We start from the raw sequence: 10995 nt of genomic DNA, 5'->3' as shown, positions 1-10995 counted from the left end.
TATGGGGTGTGCAAAGCGGGCCCTATTCAATATTCAATTCAGATTTGGCCTGAATCAAGGACAGTGATTCAATTAATTGATTCAGATCACTGTCTCTGACTCGATTTGGCCGAATCAAACTCTGATGATTCAATGCTGATTCAGAGAATTAGCAATTCAGACACAGATACAGCCTTAAATGTTTTTTCTACATACCTTGAGGTACCAGTGCAGCTTGTGAACGCTGCAATGCTGACGTGCATGGAGCATCCCACAGGAGAGGGGGGGGGGGGGGGGGGGGGCCCCCGCGGGGGGGGGGGGGGGGGGGGGCCCCCGCGGGGGGGGGGGGGGGGGGGGGCCCCCGCGGGGGGGGGGGGGGGGGGGGGCCCCCGCGGGGGGGGGGGGGGGGGGGGGCCCCCGCGGGGGGGGGGGGGGGGGGGGGCCCCCGCGGGGGGGGGGGGGGGGGGGGGCCCCCGCGGGGGGGGGGGGGGGGGGGGGCCCCCGCGGGGGGGGGGGGGGGGGGGGGCGGCCTCCACGTGCTTGGCAGCAAACCTGGAAGTGGACTTCTGATCCACTTCCTGGGCCACCGGGAGTGCACAGGCAGACCCCGGGTGCCCCACCCAGACCCAGGAGGCACCAGCCACTGAGCCAGGGGAGGACAGGGGTGTCCCCGCGCACTCCCCGGCAGACCCGGAAGTGCACCCGTGTCCACTTCTGGGTCTGCTGCCAAGCGGACTGGGGAGCCCCTGCGCTTCTGTAGGACACTCCATGAGCCCCAGAATCACAGAGTTCACAAGCCGCTTGCTACCTTGACATATGTAGAAAAAACATTTAAAGCTGTGTCTATGTCGGAATCTCTGAATCTTTTCGAATCTCTCCGAATAGATTTGGAGGGATTCAAGGGTCGTCTGATTCAATTCAGGTTTGGAGTTTTGGCCACTGAGTCAGGCTGAATCTCCACTGAATTGAATCAGGGACTGAAGCTTCGCACCGTCCTAACACACACACACACACACACACACACACACACACACACAGAGAGAGAGGACATAAAGGCATTGGGTTTTGTATCAATAGAGGACAGAGGACAGAGCAGCAGAAAACTAGAATGTCCTCTATGATGGCCACCTTAATTATATATATATAGTGGCATTTCATTTTAATCACAGAAAAATGCAAATTTTGGGGGGCGGTAAAAAAAAATGAATTTTTTTAATCAGATAATTTTGGATTTTATCAAAAAAATTTGGATTTTTAAACAGAGAAAACCAGGATCTCTGATAATTACTAACAATTGCTATATACCGCCCCAGTAGATTGCTTGTAACAATGATTGGTCATGTCTGTAATGTGTTTATAAACTCTGAGTAATCATTTCTTAGATCTTTATAAACTTCGTTCTAAAAATTCAGCTCAGCTATGAAGTGTCACTGGAATTTTAACAGAAATATGATAAACATTCATCCCTGTATATTATTCTTTGTAACTCTAACAGCAGTCTCTCCAAGTCATCTGCAATAGTCAAATGTTCAGATCTCTCATTATGTAGCTTTCTATTAAGAAGGGTATCTTCAAAAGCCACAAATGCAACTAGGTTCCCAATTCCAATTGGCATTTAATGGGACTTAGATATATAACCAACCTGTGCCTTTGAAAATTGCCTAGTAAAAGCCTATCATATTCATCAAAGATTGTACACATTTATGCCTGCTTCAAAAGCCAAAGCCTGCTCTCATTTACACTAATTTAAATCTGCTGTAACTGCTGAATTTGATTGAGTTAGTCCAATTTACTTCAAAATTGCTGAAGCAGGGAGCTAATCAAAACAATCATGCATGTATACAGACATATCTAACAATGTATATCAAAAAATAAAAGACACTTAACAAACAGAATGCTATAATTAAGAGACTTTCTGGGGTGCACACAGTAATGTATAATAGGTCTTAGCTGCTATAATGGACCTATGCTGATTTGACTTGAGTGAAACTATGGTAGATTGCACAGCTGAAGATATGATCAGTAAATACAAATATGGCTTAGCTTTAAAGAATGAATTTCAAGGAAATACAGACAAAAATGCTCCTACCACAGCAATCATTGTTAACAATCCAGTTTTCCTGACATCTTATGTAAAATTGCTGTAATTATTTCCATAATCAGCATCATATGAAATAGTTGGTATAATGGAACTTCAATTAACGTACAGTAAAATAGCATTGGCCTATTAGTCTATCATATGTATTGTACATCTGATTCCAGTTTTCACTGGAACTGAGCTATTTGTGCTGGATCTTGTCCAGTGTCTCTGTTTTGCCTTATAACTCTGTCTTTGGATGAGCAAAATTAAACTTTCTGCTGCAGTTAGGGTAGACTAAATTCCTGCACATATGAATTCAGTCGTAGATATGAACCTTGAAAAGAGATTCATTAGTCATTTTTAAAGCTCTGCAACTTTCATCCAGAAGCAAATAAATCAGAAAAATGCACGCCTTCCTCTTTGGATGACTCCTTGGCAGGCCGCAAGGTAAGCATTATTAATTGCATATAGCCCACCAATTCTCTTTCCTTTCCTCTGTCCAGCCTGTCCCTTTCATTTATATTAAACATCATGGATGTGATCAGCTGTAGCTATCTTACTGAACCATTTTGGTGTGTGACCCTAAAAGTTAAGAAGCACCTCCTGTGAAGTGCTACGAATCCCAGTTCCCACTGCTGTCATCAAAGTTAAGGGATGGATGTTCAGCATTATTTCAGGTTCAGATCATGTCTCCTGACAACAAAATAAACCATATCATTAATAAATATATCCTATAGCTGTCTCTTTCTCTACAGTACTCAGGCCTGAAGCACTCTGAACCACCAGCTTACAGTGCACATATCTACAGTTAAGAATTTCAAACAAGCAGCATGGCCAAATAAGTATAGAGAGTAGGACTGTGCAAAATTTCACTGGGTGTTTCATTTAGAAGCTGTTTCAACACGTTTCAAGCTTGAAACAGGGAAACTGAAACAAAACAAAAGGCTTCAAAATAGCTTCAAAACAAAAAGAGGGCACTCAAAATGTTTTGAAAGTTTTGAAACGTTTCAAGTTTCGAAGCCCGGCTTGCTTGTCTTCAGAACTGGTCCCAGGCAGCAGCAGCAGCCTCCTCTCATCTGGCACACAGATCCGAGGGCCCACACTCCCAGGAGGGCTGTGGAGCTGTGCCAGACTCCTCCTGGGGGTGCAAACCCCCAGATCTGTGCACCGGATGAGAGAAGGCTGCCACTGCTGCCGCGGACCAGCGCTGGGCACAGCCTGTACCCAGTGCTGGAGAAGATTGATGTTGCCACTGGTCCTAGGAAGCAGAGGCAACCTCCTCTCATCCGGCGCAGATCCGGGGACTCGCACCCCCAGGAGGAGTCTGGTACAGCCCTGCAGCCCTCCCGGGGGTGCTGGCCCCGAGATCTGTACGTAGGATGATGGGAGTCTGCCACTGCCAGCAAGCGTCAGGAGTTTTGCTTTGAACAGTTTGAGATGCAGTTTCCCAGAAACCTCTGCACCTATTTCCTTGAAACTTGGCAGGCCTCATGCCCTTAAAAGGGCTACCATCCCTGCAATTTTCATCTGAATTAGGCAAGAAATGGCTACGTTTTAGGCATTTTCATGATTTCCCATTATAGCCTATGGGCGAAACATCGAAACGTCAAAACAGCAAAACAGTCTCAACGAAATGAAATGGAACAGTGCTTCAAAACTAAATGAAATGATGAAACAAAACACCTCTTTCACTGTTTCAAAGGGACAAAGTCAAAATGAAATGGTGTTGTTCTGCACAGCCCTAACAGAGAGGTTGAATCTGTCAAGTAAATTCCTTAATAATCCACTAACAACATCAAAAGCAAATATATTCAAGAAAATAATGAGAGTTTAAAAGGGAAAAAAGTCATCTCTAGTCGTAACCAGCTGCACAACTAATCACTCGTATCAAAGTCTAAAATAGTCCACAGTCAGAAAGGAGAACACTCGGATGCCGGTTCTCCTTACGCCGCAGGGAGAGTACCTGAAGGGCTTATCTCCCCGTTTCAGTCAGGGAGATGTGCACACAAGATGGCCACTCCCACTTTTAACAACCAAACTACTTAAAATATATAGAACCTGTTAAGAACAAAGGTAGGTTTGCCTCAATATGATGTGCAGGATGGGGCCTCATGTTGTTTAATTTTCTGTGAACATAGATATCTCAGCAGCAATACTTGGCAAAAGTTATCTGCAAATATCCAAATGGAATGTATTCAAGGCTGTCCATATAAAAGAAAAGAAAATGGAAATATGAAGAAATTAAGTAATTTCCTCCCTCCATATAAGTTTGTACTATGCAGCTGTGAAACCTCATAGACTAAACAAGCTAAAGTTGGGTAAGTGTTTGGATAGGCACTTCAGGAAATGGTGATGTGATTCAGTAGATGGCACTCTTTCCTCAATCAGTCATGAATCACTGTCTGCATGGGTGGCTTGCTCTGTTGGAGGTTCTGTCTTTCATATGAGAGAGAATGTAAGAGCCATATTCTCTCCTAAGCCAAGCCAGAACAAGGAAGGGAGGTTGTTGAAAAAGTGGTTGCATCTCTGATTCTCAAGCTGCTCATCCCTCTAGGCATATATAATGCAAATCAGCCTAGAAGCTATTCTAACACATGATAGCTGTCCATGAGCCCAAACAGACCAAATACCAGGTAAAAAAAGTGATGCTGCTTAGAGTCATCATACTGTGTTAGTTGAGTAGCAAGAGGGAGACGGGCAATCAGAGATTGTCCTGCATTAGCTTGACACCGATCAAGAATACACATTTGCCATGGAAATTCCCAACCATCTATCTGTGATGAAGTAACATCCCTTTCACATCATGGAAAAGAGAAAGAACTAAGGCTGAGGACCTAACCATAGATCTTAACTACTTACAGTTATTGAAAATTCCATAGAACAGAATTTTTCACAAGACTTTGGGCAAATTTGAATGGAGATAGTTCTAAGTACTCAAATTCTTACTATAGCTATGTCTACACTGCAGATTACAGTGTAGTGTGGAGATAACCAAGATAGCCTAGGTACTGAAAGAAGCCTACTATCGCTAGCAACATGGAGCAACATGTTGACTAACTTATCCCTTTTCACTGAAAATAAATAGGAAAAAAAAGAAATGTGCCATGGTCATAAAGGTTTTTTTTGTGGGTTTCTTTTTTAAAGAGTCACACTAAAACTGATGCCAATGCATCCACAGCCAATAGTTCAGCATTTGGTCTTTTAGCTCTTAGGCTGACAGAATTTTCTAAAAGTAGCCCAAAACTTCCAGTTGAACTAAGATATGAATTCTAAACTCTAAGGAAAATAAGAGGGCATTAGCCCATTTTTCCCCTACCTGCCCAACACTTAGGCATAGAGAAAAGAGGAAGGTATAAAACATTTTAACTGATTACTTATATATTAATAATAATTTCAGTAGCACTCTACTTTTGCAAGAAAGATAGTGAGCTAGGAGCAGGTTAAGGCCCCAATTTCAGCAAAATATCGTACACATATATTTAAGCGCATGCTTTAAATATTTTCCTGAAGTATGGCTCTCATATCTAAAAAGAGCAATTAACTAATCATTTGTGACAACCACACAGAACTAATGAACCAAAGGCCCCGGTTTTTTGCTATATTTTTTAAAACTCAAGGAAAATTCATTATGGAAATATAAAACACTTATAAATAAATCATACATGTCTCTTTTTCCAGGTATTATTTTTTTATCTGCAGTTAAAGATAAGCCCAAATTTCCTTTCATATGGTAAAGTGAGACACTGCTATTTGCCCTACATAACTAACTGCTAATTCAAACCCATAAATGTCTTTTTTAGAACAGTATGTTTTATGAAAAACTCAATTAATATAGCTTAAGCAAACATGGATTATGCAGAATTTCAAAATACTAAATCAAAAGTTGTCTCACTGGAAAATAATTTCCAAATGAATCAGGCCTACAATGTGCAGTCCACCAGGTTAGGAAATGGTATTTAGAAGCAAGGACTTGGTTTTGTTAAAGTACTGAACATCTTCTATGAGCTGTGGATGACCAATGGAAGTCAGAAGCCCTCTCCACATCAGAGGTAAGTACTCTGCACTTCACAGAGATATTCACCTGAAAGGGTAGACAAGACCTAATCAAGGAGTTTCATCAGTTTTAATACAACCCATCTTTTCACCAGTCTCTCAGAGAGAAAAAATATTGTACATTTTCTGTAGAAGAGCAGGGATGGTGACTCTTCCAGAGCAAACCTTCACCCATTTAATGCACAGGAGTGTTTGAGATGCTACAGTTATCTCCCATTCTAAACATACTGAAAAACCAAGGAATCCCACATACAACATAACATTTAATTATTGTAGTAAGTTCATTTCTACCATTCCTTAGAGCCAATACCACTTTTCAGTGACAACATCATTATAGTGGCATGACAAAAGGGACTGTGTCTTTTACGAGCTAGAAAAGTATGCCTTCTCAAACAAGATGGCTCATGGTAGCTGCAAAAGGTAGAAGAGCAGTTTCCCACAGAGCTGCTAGTTTGTAGTACAAATGTGGCTACTAATTGTTACCACCTAACAACCCCTCTGGTGACCTTGGGTAAAATAAGTAGATACTTTTTCTCCATTTCTCAAGGGACAGATGTCACAAGAACCACCATTATAAATAGCAATTTTTGCCTCTGAGAGAGTCAATGCTTGAATAAACATGGAGAATTAATTATTCATTTAGGCTAGGGACAAAAGTTATACATAAACTGATTTAAATGTCCAGAAACTGGTTTAAACTGATAAGAGAACAGAAGCTCATTGCACGTAAACCAGTTGCAAAATGTCTGAAACTGGTTTAAGATAAACCTGGTTGAATATAGTATCAGACTTAGCTGACCTGGGTCAAACTGGTTTATGAAACTTCTGTCCCTGCCCCCTTCCTGGTTCAAGTTAAATCAGTCCCCCAGCATGCTTTCCAGCCCTTGGCTGGGCTGTGCCGTCTGCTCCAGAGAGCAGGGCTGGCCCCGCCCCTCCGCACTCTGGCTGGAGCAGTGAGGGCTGGCTGACAAGGGGCTGGGGGGTGGGGGAAAAGGGGCAAGCCTGACTGGGGAAGCAGCTGCCTACCCCCTGCCCCCAGGCAAACCCCAGCTGAAGTTTGGGTCCAGGGCAGAGGGTTAAACACCCCTTCCCCCACACAAACTTACTCCTGGCTGCAGCAGTGAACTACAAAACCCAGAGGCACCTGGAAACAGAAAAAGGACATGATGAGCAACCCTGCAGAGTCCTGATGCTGTAATTCTGGACTGCAAATCCCAGAGACCTTGGGGACAACAGGAAGAGAAAGTGAACACAAAGCCAGAGAGCTGTGCTCTAGCACCCCTGGCTTCTGGCCTGAACCACTGCAGGCATGTGGCTGCATTATTTCCTGAATCAAAGGGTAATGTCTGTTCACTTCTGTTTCAATTCAATCTGTGTAGTTCAAACTAACCTGCAAAGACTGAATTGATTCAGCCTTGGGCTTTTTGACTGTCTGCACCTAGCCTTAGGGTCAAATTGAAGCACATTGGAAGGTTATCTTAAATTTGCCCCCTCCCCCACTGCAGCAAGGAAAGCAGCAACAGGAAAGCAAGCTGCAGTAGGGGGGGCAGGTGGCAGAGGACTCAAATTGCCTGACCCACACTCCTTGCCCCACTGTCACCTGTCTCCCCCACCACTTGTCCCTCCAGTGCCTGCCACCACCTGCCTCCTTGTCACTTCCCCCCCAGTGCCTGTGTCTTCCCTGCCACCTTCTCCCCTGATGCCTGCATCCCCCTGCTAATGATTAGAATCATAGAAAATTAGGGTTGGATGGGACCTCAAGAAGCCATTTAATCCAACCCCTTGTTCAAAGGAGGACCACCCCCAACTAGATCATGCCACCCAAGGTTTTGTCTACCCAGATCTTAAAAACCTCCAAGGATGGAGATTATACAACTTCCCTGGATAACCTGTTCTAGTGCTTTACTACCCTCTTATTTTTCCTAATCTCTAACCTAAACTTCCATTGCTGCAACTTAAGACCATTGCTCCTTGTTCTGTTCTCTGCTACCACTGAGAACAGTCTATCTCCATCCTCTTTGAAAACACCCTTCAGGTATCTGAAGGTTGCTATTAAATCCCCTCTCAGCCTTCTCTCTAAACTAAATAAGCCCTGTTCCCTCAGCCTCTCCTCAGAAGTCCTGTGCCCCAACCCCTTAAATATTTTCAGTGCCCTCCACTGGACCCTCTACACCTTGTCCACATCCTTTCTGTAGTGGGGGGCCCAAAACTGAAAACAGTACTCCAGGTGTGGCCTCACCACTGCCAAAGACAGGGGAAGAATCACTTCCCTTGATCTGCTGACAGTGCTCCTACCAATGCAGCCCAGTGTGCTGTTAGCCTTCTTGGCAACAAGGGCACACTGTTGGCTCATATTCATCTTATTGTCCACTGTAACCCCCAGGGACTTTTTTGCAGAGCTGCTGCTTAGCCAGTTGCTGTAGCAGTGCATGGGATTAATCCATCTTAAGTTCAAGACTTTGCACTTCTCCTTATCGAAATTCATGAGATTTCTTTTGATCCAATCCTCCAGTTTTCCAAGGTCTCTCTGAATCCTAACCCTACCCTCCAGCATATTCCTCCCAGTGTGGCATCATCCACAAACTTGCTGAGGGTGCACTCTCTCATCTTCCAGGTCATTGATGAAAATATTGAACAAAACTAGCCCCAGGACCAACCCCTGGGGCACTCCTTTGATACCGGCTGCCAGCTAGACATCATTGCATTGACTACTACCCTCTGAGCCTGATGATCCAGCCAGTTTTATATCCACCTTACAGTCCATTCATACAACCTGTACTTCTTTAGCTTGCTTGCAAGAATGTTGTGGGAGACCATATCAAAAGCCTTGCTAAAGTCAAGGTATATCACATCCACTGCTCTTCCCACATCCACAGAACCAGTCATTTTGTCATAGAAGGCAATCACGTTGGTCAGGCATGACTTGCCCTTGGTGAATCCATGCTGACTCTTCCTAATCACTGTCTTCTCCTGCAAGTGCTTCAAAATGGATTTCTTGAGGATCTGCTCCATGATTTTTTCATGGACTGAGTAAGGCTGACCGGTCTGTAGTTCCCTGGATCCTCCTTCCATTTCTTAAAGATGTGCACTATATTTACCTGTTTCCAATTGCCCAGGACCTCTCCCAACTGCCAGGAGTTTTCAGTGATGGCAGCCAGTGGCTCTGCAATCACATTGGCCAACTCCCTCAGTGCCCTCGAGCGCATCCCATCTGGCCCCATGGACTTGTACATGAGCAGCTTTTCTAAATAGTCCCTTGCCTGTTGTTTTGGCACTGTTAGCTGCTCATCTCCCCCTCAAACCATGCTGCCAGTTGCAGTAGTCTGGGAGCTAACTCTGCCCATGAAGACTGGGGTGAAAAAGGCATTGAGTATTTCAGCCTTTCCTGCATCAACTATCACTAGGTTGTCTTCTCCATTTAGTAAAGGATCCACATTTTCCCTGACCCTCCTCTTGTTGATAACATACTTTTAGAAACCTTTCATGTCCCTTGCTAGCTGCAATTCCAGTAGTACTTTGGCCTTCCTGACTTCATCCCTGCATGCCTAAGCAATACTCTTGTACTCCTCCCTAGTTGTTTGTCCAAGTTTCCACTTATATACTTCCGTTTTGTGTTTTAGCTTAATGAAGAGTTCCCTGCTCAGCCAAGCTGGTCGTCTGCCATACTTGCACATCGGAATGGTTTGTTCCTGAACCTTCAGTAAGGTTTCTGTAAAATACAGCCAGCTCTCTGGACTCCTCTCCCTCTCAGACTGGCCTCTCAAGGGATCCTGCCCATGAGTTCCCTGAGTGAGCTGAGGTCTGCTTTTCTGAAGTCCATGGCTCCAGCTCTAGTTCAGGGCACAGAGCACATACTAGTTATGGCTGTCACCTGGTCAGACAGCAGTGGTTGCAGCAACAGCAGCTTCACCCCAACCCCAGGACCATGTCAGAACTGGAGGTGGGGCCTGGTTAGGTGGGGGCAGATATGAAGCCAGAGCCACAACTGAGGATAAATGGCAAAGAGGATGGGGGAATGGGAGGTAGTGGCGGGGAGGCAGAGGCAGCACAGGCAGTATGGGGAACAGAGGCAGCAGGAAGCAAATAGGTGGGGGACAGAGGCTGAGGCTCCAATTTCAGGCCTGCATCAGGGCTGGGGCCAAAGCTAGAGCTTTAGCAGCTGTCTCCTCCTCCCACACTCAGCCCACCACACTCAGCCCACCTTGTACTCGAATCCAAGAAAAGGAACGTTTCCTGCGACCCCACAGGCCAAACAAAACAATGAATCAACATTTCTCGTTTTATATGCTCTGATATTGTTGGACACAGCCTTTCATTTTAACTCCTCATTTTTTTTGGTCCTTTGTGAAGCTACTTATTATGAAACTACTGCATCAAGAGAATCTCAGTCTCTTCAAATCAGCCTGAGTTGCTGCTTCTATTTTGGAGTTTATTAGTTTAGTGCGCCCTAATAGGGGCACACATGTAAAACATAGAGACGTTTACTACACAGTTAATTAGGCAACTAATTATAGTAAATATCTAGTGCAGATGTGACCAGTAGGTATCTATTTCCCACAATGTTCTTGTTATTCTTTGACTATTGTTTTCATATGAATTGCTCCACTTGTCTGATTTGACTGTGCTATGCATTTCTCATTACCTATATATTTCTTAGTCATTTCAGTTTGGATCACAGGGATACTAGTATTTCCAATACCCTATCTGGCTGCTGTTCAATAATGCTTGGTATTCTGCCTCCAGTAGTGGCCAATACCTGCTGATTCAGCAGATGGTGTGTCATTCCCATAATCCATTCAATCAGTTATGTAATACTGTGTATGGTAAGGCAGATGAATTATTCTCTGAACCCTGCAGCAATCAGCTTATGCCCTGAAGCATAA

General features: G+C 44.4%; 1 protein-coding gene across 5 annotated transcripts in view; it reads right to left on the bottom strand.

Moving 5' to 3' along the window:
* CALD1 (caldesmon 1) overlaps nucleotides 1-10995 on the bottom strand; it is a 369831-nt gene that overhangs the window by 238150 nt on the left and 120686 nt on the right. The gene's annotated exons all lie outside the window — the stretch shown is intronic.

The sequence above is a fragment of the Gavialis gangeticus genome, unplaced genomic scaffold (assembly GCF_001723915.1).
Source record: "Gavialis gangeticus isolate Ggan-Ray unplaced genomic scaffold, GavGan_comp1, whole genome shotgun sequence".
Classification (NCBI taxonomy): Eukaryota; Metazoa; Chordata; order Crocodylia; family Gavialidae; genus Gavialis; species Gavialis gangeticus.
The sequence above is the reverse complement of the archived record's forward strand: the minus strand, read 5'-3'. Positions and strand labels throughout refer to the sequence as shown.